Source organism: Ailuropoda melanoleuca, chromosome X (genome assembly GCF_002007445.2).
Source record: "Ailuropoda melanoleuca isolate Jingjing chromosome X, ASM200744v2, whole genome shotgun sequence".
In the NCBI taxonomy this organism is placed as follows: Eukaryota; Metazoa; Chordata; class Mammalia; order Carnivora; family Ursidae; genus Ailuropoda; species Ailuropoda melanoleuca.
Window position 1 is genome coordinate 39169059 of NC_048238.1, and position 10414 is coordinate 39179472.

The 10414-nt window shown below is 43.5% G+C and overlaps 1 protein-coding gene across 4 annotated transcripts in view; it reads right to left on the reverse strand.

Annotated features, from left to right (window-relative positions):
* Window positions 1-10414, reverse strand: part of LOC105241166 (tigger transposable element-derived protein 1-like) — a 283983-nt gene that overhangs the window by 272441 nt on the left and 1128 nt on the right. For all 4 annotated transcript variants that reach the window (XR_004622365.1, XR_004622366.1, XR_004622364.1 and 1 more), the window contains exon 2: window positions 9328-9429. The gene's annotated coding sequence lies outside the window, so the exon portion shown is untranslated. The remainder of the gene's footprint in view (window positions 1-9327; window positions 9430-10414) is intronic.

Consider the following 10414-nt stretch of genomic DNA (forward strand, 5'->3'; position numbering starts at 1 on the left):
TAGTCCAATACATGTCATGTTTTTGTTTATGTTCATTGTCAAAACACAGTCCAGATCCCAACCTCTGGGCCCAAGCCGCCCTTCAGAAAACCCAAAACATTGACAGTTGGCAGAACAACAAGAAAATTTTGCCATCATTAATCAGGAACAAAAATACAGTTACTTACAAAACCGGCAAATCAGTTCAAATATTTTCCAATGTGGATATTAGTATTCAAAGGATAGGAGAAGGACCGATGACCCATCTAGTTCATCTTAGTACAGGTGTGTTTTTAAATCCCCACTTAAAAGCCGACAGGGCACCCATAAGACCTTTCAGTGGGGCATCGGAGTCTCCTTCTAAAACTATCACCTTGAATTTGTTAGTCATTTCCCTATCATAACCTTCTTCAAGGTAAATACTTCTTAATAATCCCTGACGAAACTCAAGCCACTGTTCTATGTGGCTGTTTCAATGAATCAGCTTACTCATGATTTTCGTACAGCTTTTACTAGTATTTTAACTTTACGCAAGAGGATGTATGTTCTCTCTCTCCCTCCGAATCTCTCCCTTGCTCCTTCCCCACAAATTATAGTACGCATAGGCTATGTATTTATACGTCAGTAGGTATAACTTAGGAAGGAGAATTCACATCATGGAACATGTCAGGAATATAGTATATAAAACATTTTACGCTGTTGTCTAGGCTAGCAAACCAGCTCTTGGAAAAACAAGACGTGAACACCTGCCAATGATATCTCAATTAGTATCCCATTTCAATGTTAAAATGCCTTGATTTGCTCAATTGTGAATACTTAAAAATATTGATTTGTCTAACTCAAACTAGTCATGGTCTTCTAAAAATACTGAACCACGGCCATTTGAATTTATGTTATTTTAAACAAACAGCAAAGACAATACAGAGATTCAGTAAGAAACTGACCTATAAATAGAGTACAATGAGAGATAGGAACTACGTCTTTCGTTCTCCACAAAATAAAAGGAAAAGCATGCCATTAGTAAAAAACGTTAAGAAGATATTTTTTAACGTAAGTGAAAGTTCCATTTTCACCCATAAATAGTAATACATCTGTTAATTTGACAGGATTACTCAGGTTGCAGATAATTCACGCCTCTACCTGTGTCAGAGGCCAATCTAGGAATAGCACAAGGCAGGAGGCAGGCATGCAAAAGGTCATTAAGAGGTCATAAGGGGTCTTAAGGCCCTTCAAGTGCCTCCTATTTTATGCATTTTGGTCACTTCACAGTCCACTCGTATTTCTGGGATCAACAGAAATGGGCTTGAAGCAGGAAAGATTTAGATCTGTGCTCTTTACTTCTAACAGCTCTACCAAAGCCTATCAATTTGTACTAAAACAAAGTTCTGGAGAAACTCAAACTGACCCAAGGTTACTCTACTACCCTCTGGAAGTCAGGGTCACTTCATGTATGTTTCTCTAAGAATATTTACCAGTGTACACTTCATGTATATTTCACCAAGCTCCTGCACGTATATTGTAACCATACTTCCTCTTAATGTACACTAGTCCTTAAAAAGAATCCCTGAAGAGATAGTACATCAGAAACATCTAAATTCAGGTTTCCACTCTGAACAGTTTGTTAACAGCTAGAAAAGCACATACACGTTAAGGTTAGGTAAACTCCTGTTTCTCAGTACAAGATCGTCAATTTTCACCCATGGCGAGAGGGAACATAGATGAACCACCCCCATCAATCAGATCTTTCTTCATTTCCTGACATTCTCCTTCCCCCAAAATGCCTTTTAAATTGGATGCTAGGGACAAATCAATAGCAAATGCTAAAGTGTGCGTCACAATGAGAAGGTCCCCAGTGCCCAAGGGTATCCACGGCAGTTTCCAGAATGAGGAGGAGAGAGAGGTTTCTCCGTTCTCCAGCATGTTAGAGCAACTTCCTCATCCTACAGCATCAATGGTATCTCCTCAAGGCTGAAAAGAAACCGGAGCTATCTTAAATATGCTTTGGATGAAAGGATAAGGACAAAGGACTCAGCAGGAGAGTCAAAGGAGGTTGCTAGGAAACATGGGACCATCTTAGCCGGACTCATCTTAGATGCAATTCAATACACCTGGGGTCAAAAGTGTCCTCCCTACTAGTGACCTAAGTAGAATGAGCCCTCTAAACCACACCTGGTCTAATCTCATATCCCTGCTCCCAGGCAAAGGTCGTATCTTACTTGGAAAAAAAAAATGGCTGCAATGACCCTCCTCTCTGTGCTCCTTCCAACATGACACAGCTTCTCCCTTCGAGAGATGAAATCTATTTCGCCATCTTCTCGATCAGGGCTGGCTTTGTGACTTGTTTTGGCTAACAGAATTCAGAGGAAGTAACCTTGTGGCCGTTGCAAGCTAAGGCCTCAAGAGGCTTTGCGTGCCCCGCCCCCACGCACTCTTAGGACCCTGCCACCCACAGTATGAAGAACCCCAGACAAGCCTGGTTAAAGAGTTAAAAAAAAAAACAAAACCATGTTGGGGCACGTGGCTGGCTCAGTCGGTAGAGCACGCGACTTCCGGATCTCAGGGTTGTTGAGTCTGAGCCCCACGATGGGCATAGAGATTACTTTAAAAAAGAAAATTTTTTTTAAATATATGTGGAGGGGCGCCTGGGTGGCACAGTCATTAAGCGTCTGCCTTCGGCTCAGGGTGTGATCCCAGCGTTCTGGGATCGAGCCCCAAACCCATCCAGCAGAAAACCTGCACAGATTCAAAGAACTGCCTGGGTGAGTGCTGTCCGAATTGCCAATTCACAGAACCAAGAGCTAATCCAAATGCTGGTTGTTTTAAAGCACTGACTGGGGGCGCCTGGGTGGCCTCCGCCTTCAGCTCAGGTCAGGATCCCGGGGTCCTGCTCAGCTGGGAGTCTCTTCTCCCTCTCCCTCTATCCCTCCCCCCATTCCTCCTCTAATATCTAAATAATAAATAAAAATAAAAATAAACCACTAAAATGATACTGTGGTGTTGTTAAGCAGCAAAAAGCTAACTGCTACAGTAAGGAATGGCTTCACTCAGTGACCATGCAGTAAATGCCTTATATGTGACGGAGTGCTCTCAACCCCATTACTGGGGGCACAAAGATTAATAGGCAATCATGCCCACATTTAGGCATCTCCTCGAACGACACTAAAAGAAGGGTGAATAACAAGATCTACTTAGAGGACAGGAAGGCTCACTCAAAGAAGAGGTCACACTGGGGCTGCTTTTTAGAGAAAAACCAGGAAGTCACCAGTAGATAGGAAGGGACATCAGAAGTAGAGGCACCAGCCATGTGCAAAGGCACAGATGTAGGAAAGAACTCAAGGAATGTTCTAGGAATGGCAAATAGTTTAGGACAGATGGAGTGTGGGGAGGACATGGCAGATGACGGAACAGGAAAAGCAGGTTGAAGGCAAATAATGAAGGGTGTCACCCTGCAAACCACGCTACGGAATCTAAATGCCTCTTGCAGGCTGTAGAGAGTTACAAATCACGTTTAGGTAGGAAATGACACGATTAAATCTGTGTTTTAGTAAAGGTGAGCTGATGACAAGTGGGGGATTAGAGGCAAGGGGAAGACCCAGGGAGATCGGTTGGGAGGCTATTATTACAAATCCCAAAGGGGGGACCTGAACCAAACTAAATATATAGCCTCTGAAAGGGACTGGGGCCGTGTGGGAGGATGGAGATGAGACACTGCCAAGATTTCTACTTTGGGATCCTGAATTAATGGTCCATACGCTAATTAAGACAGGAAAGCAGAAGAGCAGACCTAAGAGGAACAACACGTGTGTTTTGTAAAGGCGTCTGTGGGATATTCAGTGGGCGATGTCCAGGACGCAGGTAAGGATACAGATCTAGACCTTCTGTTGAAGGACAGGTGGTGAGAACAGGAGATAGACCTGGGGAGTCTTCTGAACGCAGGGCAGAGGGAGAGAGATGACTCAAGACCTAAGAGTGAACATGAACACAGGGCACCGAGGGGAAACAACATAGGTGGAGAAGAGTAAAGGCTAATGAATGGCAGAGTCCTGAGGGGCGCTGGTATTTCAGAGGCAAAGGAAAGAAGGAGCAGCAACCAGTGGCAACCCTCCTTGGGAATGGAAGAGCGGAAGGATCATTCAGTGAGGACGAATAACGAATCAAGGAAAAGTAAATCCTCATCCATTTTGCCACATTCTTTCCTCTAGCCAAGTCATCACCAGGCTTTTCCCTAGGGTTCTTCCCACTCCAGAGGGGCCCTGAGGACATCATCAGTGTCAGGGGGAGACCACACAGGAGTCACTTGGAAGTAATAGCACCTGTATCCACGTAGCTTATTGAAAGACACGCTTTTTCAAACACCTTCTCTGGCCCCTGCTGCAGCAAAGAACATTCCCAACTTTCATTAACTCCACTTATTTGAAATGAGCTTATAACCAATATACTGCATTTTCCAAACAGATTGCCTTTACATATTTTCAATAACTAAAAGAGAGGTTTTAAAAAATAACCCCAAAGTAGGCAAAAGCTTTATGAACACAACACAAAAAGCAAGAGCCATAAAAGAAAAATCCATCACTGGACTTCATTAAAAATCATCAAAAGATTGCTTGAAGACGGTGAAAAGGCAAGCCACACACAGGGAGAAAATATTTGTAATAATACGTGTATCTGACAAAGGACTCCTATACAGAATAGAAAAGAACTCAAACAGATAAAATTAAAAAATTCCAATTCAAAATCGGGCAAAAAACATTTTAACAAAAATTTCACAAACAGATATGGAAATGCCAGTAGGTATATGAAATGGCATTTAACATTAGTCACTAGAAAAATTAAAACCATAAGGACCACCCATTAGGATGCCTACTATCAAAAGGGGCTGGGGGACAGAAAAGAAAAGAGAAAAAAAAAAGAAAAAACAGAACAGGGGTTCCTGGATGGCTCAGTTCGTTGAGTGTTAGACTCAATTTCAGCCCAGGTCCTGGGATAGATCCCAGAGTCTGGCTCCCTGCTGGGTTGGGTGTGCAGCCTACCTGGGGTTCTCTCTCTCCCCCTCTGCCCCTTCCCCTTCACCTCCCCCCAAAACGGCCTGCACCCGCCACCTGTTTAAAAAAAAAAAAAAAGGAAAGAACAGAACAAGTGTTGGCAAGCATGTGGAAAAACTGCAACCCCCCCCCCAACACTTCTGAGAATGTACCATGGTGAGGCGCCTGGATAGCCCAGTCATTAAGCGTCTGCCTTCAGCGCAGGTCATGATCCCAGAGTCCTGGGATCGAGCCCCTCCTGGGAGCCTACTTCTCCCTCTCCCACTCCCCCTGCTTGTGTTCCCTCTCCCGCTGTCGGTCTCTGTCAAATAAATAAACTCTTAAAAAAAAAAAGAATGTAACATGCTGTAGTAACTATGGAAAACAGTACGGTCGTTTCTTAAAAAAATTGAATCAGAATTACCATAGGATCCAGCAGTCCCACTTCTGGGTATGCGCCCCCAGAAAACTGAAAGCAGGGTCTCAAAATATCCGTACACCCCTGTTCAGAGCAGCACTATTCACAATAGGCAAAAGGTGGCAGCAACGTAAGTGCCCACGGACAAATGGGGAAACGAAATTTGGTGTACGCAGACCGTGTAGTATCATTCAGCCCGAAAAAAATTCTGCGACAATATAACACGAGTGCATTTTGAGGATAGTATGCGAAGTACAATAAGCTGGTGACAGAAGAGCAAATATTCTAAGAGTCTACCCATATAAGGTACTGAAAGTGGTCAAATCCAGAGACAGAAAACAGAATGGTGGCGGGGGGGGGCGGGGGAGGACTAGGGATTTATTGTTTCGTGGGCACGGTTTCAGTTCTGCCAGATGAAAACCGATTGGAGATGGCATGCTGCTGACGGTTGTTACCCAACACGGTGATGTGCTTAACGCCATGAGCTGCGTCTGCAAACGTGGTTACCACGGTAAATTTCACGTTATGTGTATTTTACCACAAACACATTTTTTTAAATTTTAAAACCCACGGGGAGATACCTGTTTGCCTCCCCACCAAAACCAGAAGTTAAAAAGACCCCCAAAACCAAGTGTTAGCGCAAATACGGGAACCACTGGAACTCCTTATACCAGTGTGGAATTTAAACTGGCACAATCACTTCAGAAGACGACTTGGCACTAGTAGAAGCCACCTCGGGGTGCCTGGGGGGCTGTCGGTCAAGCTGAGCCTTCTGAGTCGAAGGGTCAGGGTCCTGGGATCAAGCCCCCTTTGGCTTCCGGCTCCTTGTTCAGCAGGGAGCCTGCTTCCCCCCTCCCTCTGCCTGTCACTCACCCTGCTTGTGAGCTCTCTTTCACATAAATAAATAAAATATTTAATTAATTAATTAATAAAAGCAAGCCTCCTCTATGACCCTGCAACTCCGTTCCTAGGTATGTGCTCAAGAGAAATGAATGAACACGTGCACCAAAAAACATAAGCAAGAATGTTCATAGCAAGAACGTTCAGGGTCACCTGCGTGGCTCAGACTGTTAAGCCTCCGACCTTGGGTTTCGGCTCAGGTAGTGATCTCAGGGTCATGAGATCGAGCCCCGCATCGTCCTCCTCTTTGCCGTCATCCTCGTTGCCGTGGTCTTCCTCTTCTTCAGNCGTTCAGGGTCACCTGCGTGGCTCAGACGGTTAAGCCTCCGACTCTTGGGTTTCGGCTCAGGTAGTGATCTCAGGGTCATGAGATCGAGCCCCGCATCGTCCTCTTCTTTGCCGTCATCCTCGTTGCCGTGGTCTTCCTCTTCTTCAGCCTCCTATTCTGCTTGATTCCTTCCCCCACCCTCTCCCTCCCCCTCTGCTCCTCTCCCCCCAACCCCCATGTTCTCTCTCTCACTCAAATAAATAAAATCTTTAAAAATAAAAAAAGAATATTCATAGCTGCTTTATTCACATTAGCCACACACTGAAAACCACCCCAAACTCCAACAGAATGGATAAACAAATGTAGTATGTCCATACTGGAACTGAAATCAACAATAAACTAGAATGAATTACTACTACCCACAATAACATGGGTGAATCTCCTAGACACTGTGTTGATGTGAAAGACATACACAAGAATCCCTTCTGTAACATACTATTTATTTGGAGCTTAACAGTAGACAAAACTAGTGGATGGAGTTTTTAAAAATCACAATGTGAAAAAAAAAATCATAATATGGCTAATTTTATCCCTTTGAAGTGGGATAAAAATTGACCAGAAGGGGAAAAAGGAGAAAATCGGGAGGCGGCAGAAGTGCTCTATCTTGACCTGGGTGGGGTTCACATGGGTGTGTGCACGTGTCAAAATTCACTGAGCGNCTCTCGGGGCGCCTGGGTGGCACAGAGGTTAAGCGTCTGCCTTCGGCTCATGGGCGTGATCCCGGCGTTATAGGATTGAGCCCCACATCAGGCTCCTCCGCTATAAGCCTGCTTCTTCCTCTCCCACTCCTCCTGCTTGTGTTCCCTCTCTCGCTGGCTGTCTCTATCTCTGTCAAATAAATAAATAAAATCTTTAAAAAAANCACTGAAAACCACCCCCAACTCCAACAGAATGGATAAACAAATGTAGTATGTCCATACTGGAACTGAAATCAACAATAAACTAGAATGAATTACTACTACCCACAATAACATGGGTGAATCTCCTAGACACTGTGTTGATGTGAAAGACATACACAAGAATCCCTTCTGTAACATACTATTTATTTGGAGCTTAACAGTAGACAAAACTAGTGGATGGAGTTTTTAAAAATCACAATGTGAAAAAAAAAATCATAATATGGCTAATTTTATCCCTTTGAAGTGGGATAAAAATTGACCAGAAGGGGAAAAAGGAGAAAATCGGGAGGCGGCAGAAGTGCTCTATCTTTGACCTGGGTGGGGTTCACATGGGTGTGTGCACGTGTCAAAATTCACTGAGCGGGACCCGTTGGAGTAACGCATTTTACGCTTTATCGTATGTATGCCATACCTCATAAAATATCTCTACAGCACCTCAGGTCTCTACAATGAGTTCGGTAGGATTCAAAAACGGAACGGAATCTCAACTTGTTGCTCTCTTCCTTTCTGCCCTACATTAGATCCTATTCCTATTAGAAGTGTTTGAGAGATAATTAGTTACTTCCCAAACGCCAGAGTCAGATAAGGAATCTAAGTCCCACACACTGCAAACTTACGTGCTCCTAAATGTCGTTGAGCCTTCCCGAAGCCACTCCACTCCACATCCGTGGGGTCTTTACAGTTAAGAACCTCTCCGCCCTTACTGTAGCCTCTACTTTCCGAGTCAGAGCTCCCAGTTTGCTTTCTATGGGTAAGTGTCCAATTTGGCCTTTTTAAGCTTTGGGAACAGCATGTGACTTTGTCTTACACCCTCATTGGCAGGGGCTAATTAAATCCCTCTTCAGTTGTAAAGGCAGAATGTCAAAAATAACAAGATATCACCACATTCCAGCGTTATGATGAATGCATACACCCCGAGGAAAGAGAAGGCTCCATTCTCTTTAACAGCCATTTTGATGCCTGGCCCTTACACAGCCAAAATAGTAATAACTTTAGCTTTCTTGGGAGAACACCGTGAGCCATGGCCCACTGTTCTAAGATAAAAAGTCCACAGAGATGAACCCCACCTTCTTCTACCACTCGTAACACTGTGCTACCCAGCTGTTGGAAAAGGGCCTTAATAGGCAAAACTCTGTATCTGAATGATCCTCAAAGGCAAATTCTTTTAAAACTGCATCAAAATGAAAAAAACGTTCTCAATTCGACTGTCTTTGACCCCACATGAACCCTGCCATTAATTTAGTGAAATGGGTGAATTATGAAGGTACGTCATATATGCTCAGGTTGGTAAGAAAAGAAAATGGATGAGATGGTTAAAAAAAAAAAGGCTAGTTTAAAAGAAACAGCTTAATGCGTCAGTATTCTGCTAAGTGGTATGTCAAGCCAAGAGTGAGATGTCTTTATGAAAAGCAGGTGGGATTATGTCGGCTCAACAGGGTGACTTGTTGAAAGTGTCCCAAATGAAATTATTTCCCCAAATTGGCAGTTTTATACAGTTTCGGGAAGTGTTTTTCAAAGCAAGTATCAAGCAACAACCGGTTAAATGCAAAGCCACACGGTCACAACAGACAAACAACGCTTCTTTTAGGAGAGTAAAAAGTAATGCAATAGAACGACACGCAGGATTTTATTTAAATACATTGTCTAGAATAGAATAAGCCGTTTTCTCCTTGGAGAATACCTCAAAATAGGTTTCGCTTCATAAAAAGTCTACAGAAATGTCAAGATATCGGAATGCAATAATTACAAAGCCGGCTAGGTGTTATTAATTGTTCTACGTACCTGTGGTTTTTCTGATTGCTGTACTAGCTTACTCATGTATATTCACTCTCATTTTTCAGAAGCCACTTTGGGAAGCTCCCGATTCGGCTTCCACACTGCCACCTGTGGACATAAAAGAGAAATAAGCCTTATGTGTTATTTATCAACCACGCATCTTTTCTAGGCAACTAACAGGGACAATTGGGGAAAAAGTAGGAAAATAATTGCTCCAAGAGATAAAAGTCTTCCTTCTCCCTGGAAAATTTCTAAGGCGTCCCTCTCCCCCAATGGTTTGATAAATTTCTTAGAAATCGAAACATGCATGAAGTCAGTCTCAGATCAACACCGCTCTGATCAGTGCATTAAAGAGATAGTCACGGAACTCATCCACATGCCAACCTACACCCATTTCAAGATCTGCCATTTCACATCAGAAGGCCACTTAACCACTCTGTTAATGGGATAATTAAGAATTCCGCAATTTACCACAAAGAAGAAAAAAACGAGGGAGAGATCGAGGCAAAGGGGACTTTCTCAAACGGTCCTAAAATGTCTCCCTATAATAACAAGATCAATTCTAAAACCAACTAGTCCTTTTTCCATGCTAAACAGCAGTTAGGTGGGGTTATTTTCATCATAATGCCCTACTCCCGTTTTGAAAGCGAATGCAGAGTGCTGAAAGGTCTTTCTGATACCCCACCGATTTTAATACAGGTAGGTCTTTTTTTTTTCCTTAAAAAAAAAAGGTCAGATGAATCAAAATCTATGAGGAGAACAAGCAATAAATAAAAATCCACAAATAACTATCAGTCAAAGCAGCCATGAGATGAGAGGGCTCTGTGTGCGCGCGTATGTGTGAAGAGAGGCAAAGACAAACACAGATTCTAGAGTTAATTGAGAATCACAGACCAAACCAGTGTGTGTGTGTGTGTGTGTGTGTGAGAGAGAGAGAGAGAGAGAGAGAAACAGATAGATAAATATTCTAGAGTTAATTGAGAATAACACACCGCGCCGCGCAGCTCTTCACCTCCTGAGTCCCACAGTCCACCGAGAACAAGTGCCCCAGCTCCAGCACCTTAAGCCAAAGACGCAAGCACCACCCACCCCC